The sequence below is a fragment of the Pelophylax lessonae genome, assembly GCF_965119305.1.
Source record: "Pelophylax lessonae genome assembly, chromosome: 1".
In the NCBI taxonomy this organism is placed as follows: Eukaryota; Metazoa; Chordata; class Amphibia; order Anura; family Ranidae; genus Pelophylax; species Pelophylax lessonae.
The window spans coordinates 690,172,658-690,196,300 of NC_138768.1; the positions used below are offsets into that span (position 1 = coordinate 690,172,658).

The 23,643-nt window shown below is 40.9% G+C and overlaps 1 long non-coding RNA gene across 1 annotated transcript in view; it reads right to left on the bottom strand.

Annotated features, from left to right (window-relative positions):
• The window catches only part of LOC309567228, a 283,804-nt gene extending 276,745 nt beyond the window's left edge, over window positions 1-7,059 (bottom strand). The window contains exon 1 of the long non-coding RNA XR_014225925.1: window positions 7,028-7,059. This is a non-coding gene — a long non-coding RNA (uncharacterized lncRNA). The remainder of the gene's footprint in view (window positions 1-7,027) is intronic.
• Between the last annotated feature and the right edge of the window lie 16,584 nt (window positions 7,060-23,643).

Genomic DNA, 23,643 nt, shown 5'->3' on the forward strand with positions numbered 1-23,643 from the left:
TCTGTAAGTGAGTAAAATCAGCACACATACACTTGTTAGGCACACAGTTAACCTTTTGATTGCCCTCCTGATCACCCCTGTCACCCAGCCAGTGCCATTAGTACAGTGACATCATTTATCACTGTATTAGTGTCACTAGCAACATCATATAGTGCCAATTAAAGTTAGTTAGCATCCCTCCCAGCCAGTGTCAGTGCTAGTCACTGATTGCCACACTATCACAAACACATTATAAGTCGCTGATTATCACCATTATTTGTATAATGTCTGTCTGCGTCTGTATCCTGGTCACGGTCAGAACAATATTAGTGTCACCAATAATAAGTCGCTGATAGATTTTGGCCTAGGTTTATGAAGAAATCTAATTTTATTGGATATATTTTATACCAAAAAGTAGAAAATATTGTGTTGTTTTTTTTTTTTTCATAATGTCCAGTCTTTTTTCATTTATATAATTAAGATAAAAAACCCAGTGGTGATCAAATACCCCCCAAAGGAAGTCATTTGTGTAAGAAAATTATATAAATTTAATTTGTGTATACTGTCGCATGACTGAGCAATTGCCAGTTAAAGTAGCACAGTACTGAAAAGCAAAATATGGTCTGTTCATGAAGGGGGTAAAACCCTCACAAGGTCAAGTGGTTAAGGTGGTTCTCCAGTTTCAGCCTCCCCCCAAATTAATTAAAGTCAGCAAGTAAAAATACTGTAGCTACTGACTTTTAATATAAGGTCACTTACCTGTCTAGGGATCCAGAGTTGTTCTCACCCGAGCCGATTCTTAAATTGGCTTCGGGTGCAGGAGCCAGCATCTTAGCTAAGGGAAACCGGGAGTGAAACCTTGTGGCTTCACTCCTGGATTCCCACTGCCCATGCTCGAGCCCCGCTGTGCTTTTTGAATGGTCCCGCAGTCTTTTGGGCTCTATGATTTGTCCCATAAGGCTACAGGAGAAGGAGGGGGGCTGAACTTCCACTCGGATCTCCGAAGCAATCCAAACGAAAGTGGGAGCAGGTACCTGTCAAACCCAGGTACCTGCCTCCTCCTCTCAAAAAGTACAAATGTTAGAGGGCAGGGGGAGGATACAAATAAGTGGAACTTCCCCATTTGGGAGAAGTTCCGCTTTAATGTTTTTCAGATACACATGTAAAAAGACCATTTTAACCACTTTACCGCTGCTCACATTGATACTACTGCGGCAAAGTGGCTCTTGTAGGTCTGACGACGTAGACCTACATCGGCAGACCTTCCCCCTTCTAGGCGCCGCGCGCGCGCCGCCGGAGGCTCCCCCCCGCTGTATTCAGTCACAGCGGGAGTCGGGCCAGGGGAGGAGCGGCGGCGATCGTGTGCATAGCTGAACCCTAGATCTGTCCTTGTGTCACATAGTCCCCTCCCCACACACATCAGTAAGCACCAGGCATCCATTAACCCCTCCCTCTCCAATAAAATTAACCCCTTCACTGCCAGTGTCATTTTTACAGTAACAGTGCATATTTATAGCACTGATTACTGCAGTAATGTCACTGGTACCCCCAAAAGTGTCAAAAATGTCAGTCAGGGTCCGATCTGTCCGTCGCAATGTCGCAGTCCCGCAAAAAAAAAGATCGCCGCCATTACTCGTTAAAAAAAAAAAACACCAAAAATGACAGAAATCTTTCCCTTAGTTATTAAACGCAATAACTTTTGCGCAAACCAATCAAAATATGCTTATTGCGATTTTTTTTACCAAACATAGGTAGCAGAAAACAAATTGGCCAAAAATTAAAAAAAATTTTGATCTTTACATTTTTTTGGGGGGGAATTTCATATAAAAAAATTTGAAAAATATTGTTATTTTTTCAAAATTTACGCTCTTTTTTTGTTTATAGCGCAAAAAGTAAAAATCGCACAGGTGATCAAATACCACTAAAAGAAAGCTCTGTTTGTGGGGAAAAAAAGGACATCAATTTCATTTGGGTACGGCGTCGCACGACCGCGCCATTGTCAGTTAAAGTCGCACAGCGCCGAATCGCCAAAAGTGGCCCAGACGTAAGACAGCAAAATCCTCCGGTGGTAAAGTGGTTAAAGAGATTCTTGGAAGATAAAAAAGTTATTGCGCTAATACTTACCTTCTATTGTATGTACCTTAGGGTGCCTGCATGCTGGATCTTTTGTTCTGCCCAGAAAAGATAAATTCGGATTCTGTGTTTTAAACCTGAAATCTTGCCAACATCCCTAATGAATATGGAACAAAAATAACCCCTGGAGATTGGGACTTTCAACGGCAAGAATCAGGACTTGAGTATGAAAGTATATAAATTTTATTACACGTATTACAAAAATAAAACATACATAATCACACATAAAGTATATGATAAAAACAAGGTCATAGATACGTCTTGGAACCAAGAGGGTCTGAGGTGTCTGGATCGGACTAGACGCGTTTCGGTCCAATTGCCTTTCTCGATAGTCCAGAAAACACCAGAGCTCAGACTAGGAACATAAAAGGTAGCAATGAATATGATACAATGGTAAGTATAGAATTAGATTTCACATGTATTAAACAATGTTAGAAACAATATATCACATAATTCATTATACACAGTATTTGTCGTATTTAGATGTGAAAAGGGGGGGCAAAAATGCCTCTATGATTACATACCAGATATGTAAGACCTCTGTGGAATCCAGGACGTGAGACCAAAGGGATGGGCCTTGGTGGATGAGAAAAAGGCCTTCGATTGTCTATGGCCGCAAGGAGTATACGCTAGTGGGACTGGGTCTATGCATAGATAGGCTCAGAGCAAATTGTTAGTATTGTATGGGCTTCCAAGGGAGATTTAAATAATTATAAGCCAAATACACAGTGGTTTGGCAAATGACAGTGAGAAGAGAGCTCCACGAACAGAAAATCCCACGAGGATCTCCAAAGTAAGGTCAAAAACACACAGGTCATCTAGATGGTTGTGAAAAGAAATAGAGGGAAAATTAGATGGAGTATGTCTATAATAGAAAATAAAAGGGGGGAATAAGAAATGATATTGTTGATAATGACTACCTGTAAAATAGTAGTAGAATGAACGTGTCCCCCGAAGGATTTATAGTGCTGGGACGTATCCAGCCCTGCATCCCTGTTGACATGAAATATGTCAAACATAAAGTTGTAAGGAATATTAGAGGGTAAATAGGTAAAAAGTAAATATAAGGGTAGAAAAAGCCTCATTTCCCAACGTGAGTCCTACAATTCATAGGGAAAAAGAAGGAAAGAGAAAAAGAAAGCTGGGTGATGGGGGAGGAATGTGGGAGCCGTGTATAGCCAGAGATAAGAGTCGCCAAGTGAGGGGAAGATGGTACTGGTGAAAGTCTCAAAAAGTGCCCAGGTGCCAGAATAAATGTTAACAAGAGTTCTATGGCAAGTGCAGGTATCATAAAAGTAGTTCGAGATGACCAAAAGTAGAATAACTTACCTGTGTGGGTCTGTATGTGTGAGTAATGGCGGCGCGCTCTGAGTAGAGCGCGGTCCGCCATTAAGTACGCCGGCGCATGCGCCGGAGCCTACGTCTAGCCTCCTCCCAGGGCGTGTGTGGACCAATGGAGGTCCCCCGTGTCCAGAACGCACAGACGCCGCCCACACATGGTTGGCCGCGGCGTGCGTTCCGGGCACGCCGACGCACAACATCCGGGTCTGGATCTCCGCCCACGGCGGGATCAGGTGACCGGTGATGGGGCGAAGAAACGCCCCTGTGTGCGCCGGGGGGAGGATCTGTCCGGTGAGCGTACACTGTCACTAGCATAAAGCTGCGGCTGAGGGGACAAGACCAAGAATGAAGACATATAAACAAGGCAAACTCTGTGTTTACACAAGGAAGCAAATACAGAAAAAAAGGATGTAAATTGATATTGGATACTTTGAAATAGCATTTAATTCAAACAGGGGCAAAGACCACCGCAAACACGGTGTATTAAATAGCCACACAGTGGTACTTATATGCTATGGTATGTGGTATAAGATAAAGGGTAGTAATGGTTAAACAAAAGAGGGGCAGCTAATCCAAAAGGACTGAAGGAAAAAATGTATGTAAATAATGAAGTTCACAAATATTGGCATTGAAATAAAGTAAAAACATGCAGACTGGATACATCCATTAACAAAACCGATCTATATTTTATTGTCAGGCAAGATCTGTGTGAAAATGGATCTATATAATATAGAGAAATTTTTGTTCTATATATATGAAAGAGGGGGAAGGAAGAAATCATATCCCATATATTATGGGTATATAGATATATTTGGTGATTTTGAAGTGAAACAGAGATTGCATATAAGGACATTACCCCATGGTGTTGTCATTGGGTGATGTCCTCAAGAGAGGGAAAGAAGAGATCATGTCCAATATATAATGGGTATATAAATATATTTGGTGATTTTAAAATGAAACAGGTATTGCATTAAAGGACATTACCCCATAGTGTCATCGTTAAACCATAGATGTATTATGGATCCCATCCTCCTGATGAGAAACCCTCAAGAAAGGGCTTGAAGCTAATGCTTTCATTGAGTCCTGGGGGGATGGTAGCCCTAAGATTATGGATCCATCTAGATTCCCTCTGTAAAAGGGTCTTGTCCCAATCTCCTCCTCTGCTACTGGGGTGCACCCGGTCAAGGATGACAAAAAGGCAACGTGGGAAAATGCCACTGTGTGTAGTCAAAACGTGTCTCCCAAGGGGGAGATCCGGATTGCGTTGGCGCATACATGTAATATGTCGTTGAGCTCGTTTATGAAATTCATTTTTCGTTTTCCCGACATAGAAGCACCCACAGCAGCAGAGGAGGAGATAGACTACTCCTATCGTTTGACAATTAGAAAAATGTAGAGGTCTATATGGGGACCCATTAGGAAGAAGTATATTGGGGTCTGTGCAGATGTATTGACATATATTGCACCCTCCACATTTAAAAGTTCCTAAGCGTTTACAAGGATCTTGGCGAAAATCGCCTGTGTATTCACTTTTAACTAATTTATCCTTGAGTGAACGGGTCTTGCGATAAGTTATCGCCGGTTGGTCAGTAACAAAGGGATTAAGATGTGGATCACATGTAAGTAAATGCCAGTATTTGTTAAGGACATTGTAGACTCTATCATGTTGTTTCGTATATGAGGTTATAATACGTGCCTGGTGTTGAATCTGATTGTTGTCACGTGAAGTTTTGATCGATTTTTTAAAGATGAGGTCTTGTCGTTGTTGCGATTTGGCCCTACGATAGGCCTTTTTAAGGCAAGTTTGTGTGTAGCCTCTGGTGGTCAATCTTGTTCTAAGTTTATCTGCTTCCAACTTAAAAATGGGATCTTCAGAGCAATTGCGTCTGAGTCGCAAATATTGCCCGTAAGGGATAGACCTTATTAGCGGGGCTGGATGAGCACTGGTTGCGTAAAGTACTGTATTAGCAGCGGTAGGTTTTCTAAATAATGTGGTCGTGATGTTGCCTAATTGATTTTTGTTGATTGTGATGTCCAGGAAATCAATGGACTTGCTATTGTAGTTTAGAGTGAATGACAGATTAAAGTTGTTTCTGTTCATGGAATGAACACAGTCTAGGAGTAATTCCTCATTGCCTGTCCAGATAATGAGGACATCGTCAATGTACCTATGCCATGCCAATATGTGCTGGGTATATTTCAAATGTTGTTCCTCAGAGAGGAAAGAACGTTCCCATTCCCCCAGGTACAGGTTTGCGTACGATGGGGCACAACATGTCCCCATCGCAACGCCCTGTACCTGGAGGAAATGGGAACCATCAAAAGAAAATACATTACGGGTGAGGATGTATTCAAGTGATTGTAGAATGAATTTTTGTGTAACTGGGGAATCTGAATTGGATTGTGTGAGGGCATGTGCGACCGTGCGGATACCCTGCTGGTGGGGGATGGAGCTGTATAGTGCTTCGACATCTATGGCCACCAGCAGGGCGTCCGCAGGGATCGACATGCCCTCCAACAATTGAAGAAGGTGTATGGTATCCTTTACAAAAGAGGGGAGAGTTTGCACAAATGGGTACAGTTTGCTGTCCACGTATCTACTTAGATTTTCAGATATGCTGCCCCTGCCCGAGACGATAGGTCGTCCAGGGGGGTCGTTTTTGTTTTTGTGGACTTTGGGCAAACTATAAAAGGTAGGGATAGTAGGAAATTTAATTCTAAGAAAATCCCAAGTGGTTTTATCTATACAACCTGTCAGGTATCCATTATCCACCAAAGCGTAAAATTCTGCAAAATACTTATCAATAGTAGTTCTAGATATTTTGTGATACCAAGTTGAGTTATTGAGGATTTTCCAGCACATATTGGCGTATTGTTGGTTATGCATAATGACTATATTGCCCCCCTTGTCGGAGAGCTTAATAGTCAATTGTAATTGTTTGGTAAGATCAGTGAGTGCCTGGTTTTCTTCTAAGCTAAGATTAGAGGCTCGAGTCTGAGGAAAGAGTTTGATTTTCTCAATGTCTTGAGATACCAACATGACAAAAGCTGCCAGATTGGTATTACTATTTAGAGCAGGAAATTTATCCGACTTTTTTTGAAAGCGGTTTGTTGCGCCGGATTGAGGATGTTCGTTTAATAACGAGTCCAAATCAATCCTGTCTATTAGGTCGAGTCCATCTTGTTCCTCTAGTAAGGCGATTAGTGTATCTAATGCTTCTGTTTCTAATTTTTTGGTTTTGGGTTGCAGTAACTTGGGGTTATGTTTCTGGGCGTGTTGACTTTGTAAAAGAATTTTTCGAGCAAATAAATTTAAATCTTTTTTAAAAGTAAATTTATCTATATCGGTAGTGGGACAGAAGGTGAGGCCTTTACGCAGTTCTGCCCAGTACCCTAGGATCCCAGAAGAGCGTAGTGCATATGCAAGCAGCAACCAATGCTATCTCCAGAGATGTGGTGCTTCTAAATTTTGGGAGCGAAAATTGCTCATCTATACATGGGTTGGTGGGAGGAGCAACACATCTTTGGAGATGGTAAATATTTTAGACAGAACATGCATTGGGGATTGATTTACTAAAATTGGAGAGTGCAAAATCTGGTGCAGCTCTGTATAGAAACCAATCAGCTGCCAGGTTATTTTTTTTTTGTCAAAGCTTAATTAAACAAGCTGAAGATAGAATCTGTTTGGCTACCATGCACAGCTGCATCAGAGTTTGCATTCTCCAGCTTTAGTAAAGCAACCCTATTTTCTTGCCAGGTGTATTGATGACTAATGCCCCGTACACACGTGCAGATTATCTGCAGACTTTTGTCTGCAGACTTACCTTTTCTATGTAGTGCAAGGGCCTGCCGGATTGCATACAAATTGAAAGTGTTTAGGTTTGACCTCATATTATATGGTTTTGGTAAGTCTGCAGACAAAAGTCTGCAGATAATCTGCACGTGTGTATGGGGCATTAGTTTTCGTGGTTGATGGTTGATGGTGGATTGGAAACATCCCAATTTATGGGACTTTTAAATTATAACTAATATAATTTGAGCTTTGAGAATCTTAACTACTTCAGTTCTGGAAGGTTTTAACCCCTTAATGACTAGCCCATTTTTTGCGAATCGGCACTGCGTTATTTTAACTAACAATTACGTGCCACGCTGTACCCAAATAGAATTGATGCCCTTTTTTCCCACAAATAGAGATTTCTTTTGGTGGTATTTGATCACCTCTGCAGTTTTTGTGCGATTTTAAATTTTTGCGCAATAAACAAAAAAAGAGCGACAATTTTGAAAAGAACACAATATTTTTTACTTTCTGCTATAAAACATTCCCAATAAAAAAAAATAAAAAAATCGAATTTTTTATCAGTTTTGTAGCAGTTTGTATTCTGCTACATATTTTTGGTAACAAAAATCCCAAAAAGCGTATTGGATGGGATAGATTTTTGGACTTTCTATTTTTTTTTTATTACCAATGGCAGCGATCAGCGATTTTTAGCGGAACTGCGACATTGCAGCGGACAGATCGGGCCCCTAACTGACATTTTTGACACTTTTTGGGGAACAGCGACATTAATACATTAATCAGTGCTAAATAATATGCACTATTACTGTTAAATGACACTGGCATGGAAGGGGTTAATACTGGGGGTGATCAAGGGGTTAAATGAAAGCCTAAATGTGCTAGCTAACTGTGGGGGGGGGGGGGACTCTGTGACAGGTACACAGAGATCAGGGTTTCAGCTAAGCTGTTTGCCTGTCTGACAGAAGAGCCGCCTGCTTTGTTTACATAGACAGGCGGCTCTTCTGTCAGTTTCTCTGAAGGTTGCGGGAGGCCGGCGGCGATCGAGCCCGCTCCTCCTGCAGTCTAGCTCCTGCTGTCTCTAATCATAGCGCGAGTGCGGCTTTGGCGGCGCGCGCTCGCCGCCGAGACTGCGTGCACTTAATCACGTAGATCTACGTGATTATGCACAGCCGAGCTGCCCTGCCAAGGTAAATCTGCGTGGGGCGATCGGCAAGTGGTTAATCAAGTCTATTTTTTTAGATCTGACCTTAAAAACTCTAATGGATGGTGAGAAAGTAGAGATACAATCATAAAGAAAAAAACTGTTTATAAGAATCTTCAGCAAGGATTGGACAAATTTTGATCCATCTGTGGCCTTTCCCGCTCAACATAAGTTGATCTAATGATCGGTTTCTTTTAAAGGAGAATGTTGGAAAATTCTCTTTCAATCAGCGCAAGGCATCACTGCTGGTTTCCCTTAGTTAAGACAGCGGCTCCTGGATCCAAAGTTGATTGTCCACTTGACCTAGGGAAAGTTTTACCGCCTTCATGACCAGACCATTTTTTGACATTCAGTACTGCGTTACTTTAACTGGTAATTGTTTGGTCATGCAACACTGTACACAAATTACATTTATATCATAGTTTTTTCACACAAATAGTTTCCTTTTGGCGTTTTTTGATTACCACTGCCTTTTTTATTTTTATTATATAAACGAAAAAAAATCATTTTTGAAAACAAAAAAAACACAATATTTTCTACATTCTGTTATAAAACGTATCCACCAAAATGTTATTTCTTCATAAATTTAGGCCAAAATGTACTCTGCTACATGTCGCAAGTGCTGGCAGTGAATGGGGCTAAAACTGCCCTTTTAGCGACACTGTGCTATTGGGGAAACTAATATTGTTCCTAACTGTGAGCAGGACTTATAATGTGGCTGTGATAGTGTGATGGGCAATTAGGGACTTGCCCTGACACTGGCTGGGAGGGACGTTAACTAGCTTTAACTAGCACCATCTTACAAAAAAGAATACCTTCAGTTATTCTCATATTATTATAAGTAAATTGATTTTAATTTTTTTTATTCCTGTTTGCTTTTTTTTTTCTCTTTACTAACCTTTCCCCTTCTCTACCTCCCCGTTTTACCCTTCCTCCTTCCTTGCTCCTTTTTCATTTCTCCCTATCATTTTATACATGCATTATTATTATAGTATATAATATATCCCTGGAGAACGTGCATGTGCACAAAACGCGTCAGGAGGGGCCTACAGGCTGATGTCATTGCAGCTGCGACCTCGTAGTTGGAGTGGCGGCCATCTATTGCTGGTTCCTTTGAAGTCCTCCTAACCCACCACAGTTCTGGATATGATGTCATCATGTTCTATGGCAATGGCTCAAGGCTTGCAATGTCTTACCATCTGGTGAATGTATAGAATAGTGAAGGGTTATCATGGATAAGGAGCATTGTGTAACACTTTCGGCACAAGTGTTTATAATTGAAATGCTGGATATTGTTTGCTCTCTGGTGAGTGTTTTGACACATCGTACTGTCACAGTGGGCTTTTGATTTAAGAAAGGATTGTCAGTTCATGGCAGGTGGTTACACATAGGACTTTTATATGACATATGAACTTTTTTTAATTCATGTAAAGCGCTTCACCAAATCTGTTTATCATATGGTCTACTGGACGTTGTATATTCACCTTTGTGTGTGCTAGATGCTATAATATCTTCTCTTTAGCGATCACTTTTTTCTATTTATTCATTTATTATTTGTTTGCTTTTAAAAAAAATGTGTGCCTTCCTCACTCCATAGGTAGTAACGAGTTGCTGTATAGCTAATCCCACTTTTTTTCAGTGTCTTTAGTTTCTGTTCTGAGCACAAGTAATTGCTGGAGTTAGACATATTATGATTTTTTTGACCTATCTGATGTACATCTGCACAAGTTTTGGATTAAAGCTTTCTGCGATCTGCAAGATCTCATTTGAATCAAATCACTGTCTGCTAATCCTACAGAGGCTGTAAGTTACAGCTACTTTGCCACAAATGGATCAGTTAAAGAAATCACACTTTCAGCACTTAGATTGGAGAGGCAGAACACTTCCTACATCTTTTTCTTCCTTTTTTTCCCTGTGCATCCCCTTTCCCCTTCCCTTTGCTGAGGTTAGTAGGACAGGGTGACCCAGGAACACAAAATGGCTCTCTACCCTTCACTCCAGGTGTCTGTTTGTACAGACCAAATGTTGGCATACAGCAGCTTTACACTCCAGTAAAGTTTTTCCTGGTTTGGAATTCCACTCATCCATCACTGACTTCCTGCCCTTTGACAGTGGCACAGCTAAAGTGGTGAAGTTGGGTACAAACTACCAGTAGTACCCAACTATCACCAGAAATGCCTGAACCTAATTTCTTGTTAAGGGTGGGGCCAATCCTGTATGGCCTCTACTTTAATAACTAAAGCTTCACCAGGCCCCTATCCACAACATACCATAGGTAATCTGTGTCCTCCACCCCATTTGCATATTTCTTAGGGTTGGCGATGAAACCCCTTTTATTAAAGTAGTCCAGCAATGCCTGAATCCAGGGAAGATGGATTCCCTAACTAAGCTGAAGAATATTATGTCATTCAGGTAGACTAAAGTATATTTTTGATAAGGATGTAGCAATGAATTAATTGGTCTTTGAAAGGTGGCAGTGGCAATAACCTTCTCTTGTACTGGAACTGGCCGCCAGGAGTGACGAATGCAGTTTTCTTAGTGGCTTAGTTGGCCAAGGATATCAGCCAGTACCTCTATTGTACTGTTAAATAGGATAGCAAGATAAATGGCATGAGTCTCTTTACTGTTACTAATTCTTGATCTCATCTGGTAGACAAAAGAGAGTAAGGCCGGTGGCAATCCTTATACAAAGAAATTCCACAGCAACCCTTGCAAAAACAGACAAAGCATTACCATGACAGACAACCAAATGACTGTGAAATTACCATGATATTCTGTCATTATTTGTGTGTTTAGCATGGTTGGTTTTCCCCTTATGAAAATAAGATCAAGATTACTGTCGTAAATGGGACTTCATGCTAATCCGGTCAGTTTTCATGGAATTTGTGTGCGATAGCATTCTCCCACACTGCCAAAAAGCTTCCCTTTGCCGGATTAGTGAATGTGATCATCAGTGTGGAACCATCTTTGTCAGTCAACATACATAATACAGCAGATGCAATATTCTTCTAGCATCCCAAATGTGAAAGGTAATAAAAACATAACACAACGTCTACAAGAAAAATGACTGCAGAAACACCCTCAAGTGTATTTTTTACATTCAGAGGCATTTGTATAATTTTACTGTAACTGTCATATTTTAGTATATCAGTGCAAAAATGTTATAATGCAGAGATTTTATTTTTATAAAATAGGAAATATTGATTTTCTTTTTCTGTTGACTCAAATCAATGGTAAAAGCTCCATAGCAAGTGAGATGTATGCAGACACACATATTTATCATATGTAACTACACACTTAGGGGGTGTATTTATAAAACAAAATGTGCATAGACTTTTGCCAGTATGTGGGTGGGGCTTACTGCGTCCAAGTGAGGACTCAGAGAAAGCGCTCATTAGTGCCCCTAAAGATGGGCTGAGACTGCTGTTTAGCACAGGGCTGCCATTAAGAAAGCACTTCAACTTAAAAGAGGTGCTTCACCATAGAAAACATTATGAACTCCTTGCAGTTCATGACACAGTTCTTTAACTCATTGCACACTATGGATAAAAATTCCTCATGACACTTCATAACTCTTCTCTCTGTATTGTGCAGCATTTCTGAGCTGGTACTGGACAAAACCAGCCCAGTAACACGTCACCTCACTCCCAGTGACATTGATATAATATATATTTAACATGAATACTAGGAAGCTGAACTCTTGTACATATTCCATGCTTATTCTTCTCCTGAGGCCTCACTCCATCTTCCAGGCTGGGTCCCTAAGACACCCTGCCCCACGAGTTTCCTCCAGTGTTGGGGCTACAAATGATAGGGAGCCCCCACATTCTCCTTTACTACTAGGGTCTTCCATTGCCTATGCCAAGTCACACTGCTCCCGGACCAACTGGCTGCTTATGCACTCAAGGCTAATACTGTAGTCACTGACAACAGTAAAAATAGTCCCCTCCATATAGCTTTATTGCACTATGGACATGTGTACTGCATCTTCTCTATCTTATCATGTCCCCTAATAAGCCCTGTTTTTGTAATACGTCATACATGCATGCACCCCTTTACGATCATCCTCAAGTAACTTCAGACCAGGTCAGGTTGAATAGCAAACAACAAGAACCCATATACATATCAGACTCCAACAAGTACATGAGAGAATACTTCACCAGTCATTGGCACTGATCCTGAGTCCAATCCCTACTTGTGACAGTTTGTGTGTTAAAATGAAGTATATCCAGGTCGCTGCAGCTCCTCTTGTGCTCCACTGGGTGGCGGACAAATAGCAGATACCAAACTGTAAAAGAGGGCTATGGAGTGGAGGGATCCAAGGGGATGCGATACCTTCTGCTGGTTGCTATGGACAACACGTTTCGGAGGCGGAGCCTCCTTCTTCAGGTCCCTGCAACCAGCAGAAGGTATCGCATCCCCTTGGATCCCTCCACTCCATAGCCCCACACTGCGTATAGCCTCAGCCGAGGCACAGGCCAGCCTATCCAGCGGTGAATGATGGCGGGCAGGTGCGCAGGTGCACTTGCAAGTTGTAATCCGGTTGGGGGGGCCAGAAGCAGGAAATGGCTGAAAGCGGGCTAGAGCGGCGTCCGCCGCAACAGACAAGTCCGGAGGTTACCCTGGAGGGATGGGAGGAGCTGGTAGCTACCGTGTAGATGCTGATGTGATTGTCCTGCTAGGACTAAAATGTGAGTGCAACTTTATTGTATTGTATTGTCCTTCAATAAAACGTTATCATCCGAGGTCTGCGCGCGCTTCCCTTTACAGTTTGGTACAGGTTGAATAGCAAGAAACTTTATTTTACTAAAGTTGTTTGAGCATAACAGTTCAATAATTATATATTCAATATTCCTGTACATGCTCTTCTAAGTGCCCCTTAGTTAGTCCACTGGTGCGCTGATTGCCCTTGAGGTAGTCATACCTTAAAAAGGTGAGAAAGTCCATAGAGTCCATAGAGTCCTTTGGTAAAGCAAAAGTCCATATCCCTGAAACCCTGACCTGGCTTCCACAAGGGGGGGGGGGGAGTGCAAAGTAGAGGATCACATCCTTAGCAATTTGTCCATGGCTTGGGGAGACCTGGAACGGAACCTGTCTTGCTAATTATGAGGCTCCTGAGAGATGGTACCCTCTCTTTTTATGTGTTTGCCCCAGCAGTGGGTGGTACTTCCCCAAAAAGCCTGGGAAAAACTTGACCAGCAAAGCTGACCCTTAAATCCCAGGGAGAACCAACTCAGCAGGGTAAGCACAAAATCTAACCAGAGACATCAACTGATAAACAGTAGAAGATTTTAATAAAATACAACATGTGATATCTACCTGCTTATGGCTAGATGGCCCTTAAGTATAATTTCCTACCATCTATTTGCAAAATTAATTTTTTTTCTATTTTATATCAATGAAAAACATCTGTCTAGCACAAGAAATAGCCTAAAAACATGCACTTCCACTAAACAAATTGCGATACTTTAAAAAAAAAAAATAAAAATAAATATAACCCAAAATCTATGCTGAGAGAAAAATGTAAGCTGTCATTGCTGATCTAATTTCTGAAAAAAATGTTTGCCTTACTGACGTTTTTTTTTTTTTTTTTTTATGATACACGATGAGTTTGTAGATTAAATGTCATTCAGTCTGGGTGTACATCTACTAAGGTGGTTTCATTTTAATGTCTCACAGGCTAGGTATACATGAACCTATGACTGCCTGTCTATGTCACTTTTCTTTTGCCTTCATTCACCATGGCAAATTTAGCTGATTAGGGGCCCTTGCCTTGCCTTGTACCTTTGGGACCCTAAACTCACTGTTGCTGTTGAGAAAGGTAAATGATCATTAAAAAGTGTAATCTAAAATGTTGTAACAGGAAAAAATCCTGATCCACAAAGGCAATCAGCCAATTTAATTGATCGACATTCTACAAGGTTATTTTGTATAGATACTATGACCAAGTGATATACTGTGCATTTTGAAACACAACTTATTATGAAGCCATATACAATACAAGGTTAGTCTAATTCATATTTTCAAAGCTCTTACTGTAAAGATCCTTTTCTATATGCAGGCACAAAGACTGTCCCTTGTCTTTTGTGATAACTTTAAATCAAATCTTTTCCTATAGGAACAATTTATGTATTTATACATGATGTCCTCCATGGTTGCCAGTTCAGGTAAATTCATACAGTTCAGCTAATCTTTCCTTGGAGCATTCAATGTATTTCAAATGAAAACGTATGCTACTCTCTCTTAGGAAAAGGGTATATTTATAAAGCAGCAAATGTGTCATTCATCAAACATTCACTGGAGGTGTATCTGGTATACATGTGTTTTTAGGTAAAGTGATTAATTTACCTACAGTGAATGCTTAGTGAATGTCACATTACCTGCCTTAAAATATACCACAAAGTGTTTTGAATCCTGTGTTATAGGTGCATCTTATATTACAGTTTTCTTCAAAGATGTAATTTAGCTCTCTTCAAATATCTGATCTATATGGATTGAATTTAGACAAGCCACAACCACTACAGAAGGAACCTAGAACAATCTGACATAGAGGATAATTTAAGAAAGAAGTTGAGAATTTTCACACAATAGAATGAGTGAATACTCACTTCTATTATCTAATCAGCTGAACAGCAAATGCCTGTTTATTAATTTTATCTGCACATAAGTGGATAATTTAAGTGAATATTCCCATAATTCCAACGCAGTAGAATAGGTAAAAATGTTTAGTGCTGTATTAGCAAAACTTTGTGCCATTTGCCATGTTTTTGTTCATATATGCTGTTACTATTCCATGAATAAGATTCCCTTCCATGGGCCTAAAAGGGACAAAGTCAAAGTTAGATAATGTTTTATGCTCTTGTCTGTGAAACTCAATAAAATATCATTATATATATATATATATATATATATATATATATATATATATATATATATATATATATATATATATATATATATATAAAAGATATATATAACCACTATAACAACTAAAAAATACAAATGTAAAAAATTAAAATTCACCTAAAACATCTATAAAGTGAAAAAATCTTTGAAAAATATGGATTTTCTTGCTACCAACATGGGCTTCATACACATAATTTCTGGTAAAAACATGCAAAATAGTAAATCTCAATAAATATTCATTATCAACAACATAGGGGAACATGTCAAAGTTTCTTAACATGTTTCATGGTAATGTGCGGCATCCTCAGGTGAATGGGGAGCATAGAGTATCTACAATAAAAAAACATACTGATACTGCACATTACAAAGACAAATAACACATTAAGGCAAAAATATGTATAACTGGATTCCAAACTGCATAAAAGGGGGATCCCACATTTTACACAGGGGCACAGGATGGACCGGCCAGGCCAGAAATGTGGGAGCAAATTTGTAATGTTCTGATTTTTTTGATATATTTGAAAACACTTTTGTAATACAATTTTGCATTATGTGTATGATGTCTATGGTGGTACCAAGAAAATCCATACTCCTCAACGATTTTTTCACTTTCTGATAGATTCTAGGATGTGATACCAAGGTATTTTTAGCTGGCACTGGTTCAATAATTACATAAAACAATTATAATTTCACTTTTTTTTCACAATTTTTGAGAAAAGACAACAGGCACACAGGCATAGACATAGTGAATTGCTTTCAATAAGTCTGCTCACTCACAGACATGCATTGCAAGAAGGTGCAGTAAAGCACTAACATTGTGCATCACTGCAAAGTTGAAAGTAGGGTCTGTATATGTAATGAATAAATATGGCTACCCCCCTCATATGCATTTATAATTGCAAAATTATTTAAACATACAATATATTTAAAATTCACACACATTGATATTTTTTTTATTTGTTTGTTTTACATCAAATTGACCTAATTTACATATTTATTGTAAAGATGGAAAAAAATGTCATAATTTGTCTAGATGTGCCAACATAATGCATATGTATGGCAAAAAATAGGGCAGATTTTAATGGCCACATAACACACATATGCAAACAAGAGTGAAGAGCTGAAAGCATGCTCACTACGCTCTCCCAGCTTAGTGACCAAGCTGTCAGAGACAGCTCCCAGTCTCTAGTAATATTCACAAGCCAGTTAATCACAGTGGGCATATGATCAGACAGCCCTTCCTGCCCCACCCCCCAGGTGTAATAGCCTAGTAAAGGTAAGCTGGCCGGAAGGGGTTAAGGAGGTTAAATAATTTCACTAGGGCAGCACAAAAGTCCAAGAGTTATGCTGGATGATTTCAAAGGAAGGCTACAGTACCAGAGGGTAAAAAAAATCTAAAAAAACTAATGTTTCCCAGAGAAACATATTGGATGTTAAAAATGAATGTTTGTGAAGCCTATGGCATTTTACCCTGTCTCTACCAGAGATGTCTTGTTTGAACACATGTTTAAAAAATTATTTTAGGACTAAAGATTACTTAACCCCCCCCCCCCCCCCCAATAAAATACATAAAAAAAATATTTATTTTCTGAGGGCAGAGATATATTACCCACTTTTTGCTAAAATAAAAAAGATGAGGTTGCACTGAGTAAATAGATACCCAACGTGTCAAGCCTTAAAATTGCGTGCATCCATGCTGACTGGCGACAAAATTTGGAACCCTACATTTTGTGTATGCGTGCCGATTTGCAATATGTGTAGCCGAAACAGCCTTTACGCGCATAGGCACCCCCAACACACATGCTTAGGTTTTTATGTGTATGTAAGTGGGCATGGATGGGGGGAGGGGGGGCTCAAAAATAATTTTGGGAGGTTTTAGGTGCATTGGTGTAAGTTTTTGGGCATCATTTTTTTGCACGTTATTCCACTTAACTTAATTTTTCATTGCATGTCGGACAAAGGTTCCCTTTGTGATGCTTTTTCGTGTGACAACTTCCCTTTAATGAAATATCAGGTTTATTTAAGACTCCTGATGTTTCACTTGCCCTCCAATGCAGTGCAGATGCAGATTGAGCTCCATTAGCATTCCCAGCTGAAGTGAGAGCTAGACCTGAAAGAGACGTTTTACATGTCACTTCTGGATTCTTAGTAGAAAGGGGAGATCAGTGAACAGATTTTTACTGATCTTCTCCACTCCACCCAGTGGCACCTGACATTCCAGTCCCAGGCCCACTGATGGCAGTGCAAAGCCCAGGAAACATAGCATGGGCATATGCAGGGGGGACCAGCAAGACAGCATAGGTTGGTGGCAGCGAAAGGGTTAATAAAGTTAAAATTTAAAATGACCCATGGCAAACCTCTTGCTTACCAATCTAAAGGTACTTGTGCGCAGAGACTGTTGCAAGCTCTTTATTGCTCCTTATCTTATGTCACAATACTCTAGCAATCCTTACATAGTAGCTTTAACAACTTAAACTCACTTACCCACTTAAATTTCCATAATATCACCAATATTACTAGAATAATACTACTAGACCACTGAGATCCCTATTTTTTTCAGTGTGCATACAAAAAAACACCCTTGCAAACTAACAAACATAAAAACAACCAATTATGAATTACTGTATTATGACATCACCATTATTGCAGAGAGCACTTTTTTCATGTGACATAAAAGTAAAAAGCCATGTTGCTTGAAGCACCAGGGTTACCCTTAACTATGAGCTAAGCACCACTGAATCAGGGCATGGTTTTTATGGCAACATTCCAAGCCTGGGCCACAACAGCAATGACACAACAGTTCTGATTAGCAAGTTGCAAACAAATCCAAACATTTCACAGAGCCTAGTAGGTGAAAATATACTGAGTATATTACACGCGCCAAACGAGGGGACCTATAGATATACAAGGGCCTAAAAATATAGAAGTGTATGGTAAATTAAATAAGTATTAAGTATTGTTGTATACGAAAAAAATCTGTGAGTAGCAGCAGCTATAGTAAAGTGCTAGTGCTAATGGTGAATGAAGTAATCAATAGGTACCTACAGCGCTTGCTACAAGTTGATGAACCAATCTATAAAATATAAATATGTTGTGACAATATAATTAACTTGCTATGAATTGTGACAAATAAGAGTGTTAATTAAATATTGAAATAATTATATAAATATTCACTTTCTAAAACCATGTATTATCACTATCAAGAGATAAATAAATAAATATATATATGTGTATCTTAAAGTTCATGTGCACACACAATAAATAATTATAAATAAACAGTCCATAAAAAATAGTCCATAAAATTACAAAAATTGATGAAAAAAACACACCAAACAGTGACTTCTAAGTGAAAAATGTCCGAGATAATAAATATATTAAAGTGCAGGTGCTTCTCTCTTGCCCTGGTATCCCTTCACCGTGGAAAATAGATAAATTTCACACTCACCAAAAAGCGTGGGTCCTATATGCCTTATGGCACTAGGACCAATCGTGCTTAAATGACCCTCTCCAGGTCAGGGTGCGTTCCCTCCTGGCGTGTAGAGCTATCCTTCTGCAGTACCACTCTTACTGCTGGTAGTCTCCAAATCGGGTACCTTTACTTCAAACAGAACTGCTCCTTCAAGTAATAATAATCCTCCTGTCCAGAGAAGTCTCAGGGAGAGGGTAATGCTGGTAGAGCCCACAGACAGATGCCTCTCACACAGATGTGTGTTATGCGCTCACGCACGCTTCTTCAAAATCGTTCTGAAGAAGCGTGCGTGAGCACGCTAAATGCGTCAACGTCAGACGCCAGCACTCCACCGGCCCCGCAGGAGGTCACCTTTCTCTGTGTGGACCAATGAGACACGGCGACGTAGGATGCCACGGGAAGCTGCCGAGACACCGCTCCGGAATTACGGACCTGCAAACACCGCTCTCCACGAGAGGACAAGGGATGGGCGAAGAAGCCTAAGAGCACTCTACAGGACGCACAGTCCATCACCAAACGGGGGAGTCAACACACCGCCTGCTGTGAGTATGACCGGACAAGGGATCCAGGACTTCACTCCGAACTGTTGGGAAACCAAGAGGAGGAGCTCTCGGTAAGACCCATTTCTTATACCCATTACTGGACAGTTACTAAGCCTTTGCTGCTGGGTGGATTGCCGACATATAGCCCCCTCATACCCCACAGATAACGATCCGGGTCATAATCAACCTCACAAAGCAGGACAGGTGGCGCACCCCCCATAGAGAGGAACCTCTCCCCAATCCGGGAATTTCTTCTCCCCTCCACCCTCTGGAACCTCATCCCATCCTCTTCCCCTCCACACTTTCCCAACCAGCTCCAAAAACGCCGTGCCAACGGTACTTGCTTAACGGTCTTTAGCAACTTCCGTGCCAACGGTACTTGCTTAACGGTCTTTAGCAACTTCTCACGGTCAAGAGTGACTTTTCATTTCCACCACGTTGGTGACAACAGGACTGGGTTAGACCGTCACAGGGAATCTGTGAGCTCCCAAAGAGTGGCCATTCTGTGCACCTACCATTCCCTCCATTTGTTATCTACCCACTGGATATAGTGAAATACAGTGTATCTGCCACTCTTAGTCACCATTTGTCCATAGTTGCACACACAGCTCCCAGCTAATATTTGTCTCCATTTTGTGACAGAGCATTGGGTCACCACAGACCCACTTCCTATACTTTGAGACTGCCTTCAAGGCACCCTGAGACATCCTGGCTCCCAGGGATTGAAGAAGTGATCCATAGTTTCTAATGAACATATCACTCCTCTCCCACAGAGCTGTTACAGATAGGGCCTCTGCACTAGGTGGAGTGCTGGTCTAGGGTGGTGCTGTCATGCAGCATTAACCACCCACACTGATCCAAGGGGTCGGCTTCACACTACATGTGTCACACTTTGGATGTGTAGTTTTTACTTGATTATGTGAATTTATCCGTTTTTGTATTGCACCGCTTAAATAAAGTATTTTTTTGCACTGATTACCCAGCGAGCCCTGTTAATGCAACCTTTCTGAGAGGGTCTTTCCCCTCTCACTTTCTTTGGTCTTCCCATTACGTGCTTGGTTGCTTGGGGTTCCCGGTTCTACATACCGCCAGGGTATATTGTACTTTCACCTTCTTGACCTTTTCCGGTCAGTGGATCCCACTCACTTCACGGGTTTTACCTCCTTATTAGGCGGAGCATTGGGCTGCTAAGACATGCTGCCAGTGCCGCACTTACTAGTATTGGCGGCCGCCAGTTGTATTAAGTGTGGCCGCCGGTCTGTCCAAACCTCAGGCCAGTCATTGGCCGCCAGGCAGTATTATCATACTGGCAACATTGCGGCCACTTTATGGGGGCGCCAGACCGATTTACCTCCAAGGCCCAGTCCAGCCCATAAGACTGGCGATACACTAAAAAGGTAGCGCAAGCCGTGGGGACTCTTTTCGTGCAGGAGGTGGGAGGAGGCTGCGTTTTTCATGTGGGGCTTTTGTGCGCCCCCCCTGCAAAGTGCTTCCCTAGGCATGGGCCTTGTTGGCTTAGGCCAAGATACAGTGTTGCCCTGATGGGAACACCAGATGTAAGGGGGACTCGGATGGGGGGGGCACCTGATGTAAGGGGGACTCTGATGGGTGGCACCCAATGTAAAGGGGGACTCTGAACGGGGCACCTGATGTAAAGAGGACTCTGATGGGGGCACCCAATGTAAAGGGTACTTTGATGGGGAACCTGATGTAAGGGGAACACTGATGAGGCACCTGATGTAAGGGGAACACTAATGGGGCACCTGATGTAAGGGGGACTCTGATGGGGGCACCTGATGTAAGGGGGTCTCTGATAGGAGCAACTTATGACAGGTGGTTTTATTTTCGTTTACTTGAAATATGGATATGATTGGCCTTTACTTTTATGTTATATTAGAGAGCAATTTGGACCTCTTTGAATATTAATTTATTACCGATGCCCTAGGTGGACATTTGTGCATTGCAGGAATGTGCGCAGAACTGTGTGCTTCATGCAATGCACAAAAACACATAGTCCTTTAGCATGTGTACAGTGGTGCCACAGTGTACAGTGCTGCAGTAAAAACCTATGGTAACAAAATACAATGCATTTTGGTGCAGCACAATTTTTATAGAGGTAAAACAGGTTTTATATCTATTTGTACTACATTTTGTTTTTCATTTGTTTATTATACTACTGCCAAAGTGTTCAGGTTTCTCTTGAAGAAATGGTGGTAATCCTATAGGCAGCATTCATGTGAAAGCAGATTTTTTTAAAGTAAGCTTTTATTGGATCATCAAAGGTAACTATTGTTTGTAATGCTATTATGTCCTGTAGGCTCTCTTTATATAAACTCTCTGTGGATGTAAAGGTGGCTGAACATCACAGTTTTATTGTGGTTTCTGCAGCAGATTATACCAGCTCACCTTCCATTTTTTGCTTGTAGTACAGCTTGGGAGTATGCACTGTCACCCTACAAAAGGAATTGCCTGTGGATACACCTCACTGGGATGGAAGCAAGTCTTATAAGAAAATGATTAAACATCATATTTCCTTTAGGTGTTTGGGTTTAGATACATTTAAAAGCTGAACTCTGGGATACGCAAATATTGTCTAAATGCAATAGAAAGGTGTATAATTACTTGAATCTCAGCATACTTTGTGTATTTATTCCAGATCTCTCCAGCGTAAAACTTTTCCCCTGTGTAGTAGCTTCCTGTAATTAAAATTGATAACTCCTGCTTTCTCTCTCTCTTCCCATGTGTAGAGGTGACTGGTCTTGTCTTCACGTCCTACTGTACTTTTGCAGGCAGTTGGTACCACTGAAGCCTGTAAGGCCTGCCCCACAGCTATGCTCTCTGCATAGATTTACAACACGTCACTGTTAGTTTGCAAGATAATATCTGGGTTTGAAAAAGCATTTGGTACACACAAAGGGGCTGTCAAGTGAGTCTGGCATTAAGGTGTGGTTTTCAGGCTTAGTGCTATTGATTAAATTGCCAAATGAAGATTGCTATCACTGCAGGTGGAAATGTTCAAATCACTGTTTTGCAGTTTCAAAAGTATCAAGAGTTGTCGTTTACTCCCTGAGGAACCCCTTACGGGTGAAACATGTTGGGACTGCCAATATCTTTGCTGCTTTGAAATGAGGACAATCAGACCATATTAATTTAAACATTGCTTTTTAACCACCTCCTGCAAAACGACATACCTGTACATCACTCTGTTGAAGTGGTTGTACCAGGGTGATGCCTGCAGCTAGAGGCATCAACCTGGTACTGTTTTTGAGAGCGGACGGTTGGCTTTCAGGTCATAACAACCAATGCAGTTAACTAGCTGCTCAGCTGTTATCACAAGGAGGACTCCCCCCCCCTTCCACGAGGACTCCCCCTCCCCCTTCCACCACTCCGCCAGGGTCTCCTGTCCCATTGGTATTGAAGATGTGGTTGGACAATGCAGAGTGTTCATCAGGCACATCTGCATGTAAATCACTTTGACTGCATAATCTTCCTCCTTCCAGGCAATAACAGATGTTTTTTGTAAAAATACTTAGTTCCGCCTTCAGGGCACTAGAGGCATAGCTACAGTGGAAAACCTATGAAAATAAAATCGAGGAGGGGGATCCTATTGCAAGGGAGAGGGCACATATATGGGTCTCCATGGCCATAAGATTCTACCCCTAAGTGTAGAATCCTATGGCCATATGCTTTCTACTCTTCCTCAAATCAGGACTGTATGAAAAAAAAAAAAATGGTAGGGAACCCTAAAAAGATAAGTAGAGGTGCTGCCTTCTAGAAGTATATAGCCTCTTACTTCTTCTCCTATTCCTCATCCACCTATATGTCACACACGATCAGCACCTGTATGGCAGCTTGGCACTTTGACTGATCCCATATCATTTGGTAAAAATAACTGCCTTTGTCATGTTCATGGCCTGGGCATGCCAGACTTTGACTTTTTCCAACCTCACATTGCTAATTTTGGGACCAAGAGCCCCATATCTTCACCTTTTAACTGGAACTCAAGTAGAAGACTGTATATATCTTATCTACCAGTTCAAGAACCCTTCAAATCCCTCTGGTTTATTCCATAGCATGTTTGCCAATTTTTCAAATACAATGATCCAGATCTTCGATTTAAAAAAAATAAATAAATAAACTCCCTCTTGTATAGGTAAATAGACTAACCAAAAAACAAAAAAACAAAAAAACACCAGAGTTAATGCATACTGGAACCATATTCCATCACTATCTAATGGACTCTCATCCCGTATAAAAACCAGGTAAAATACTTTTA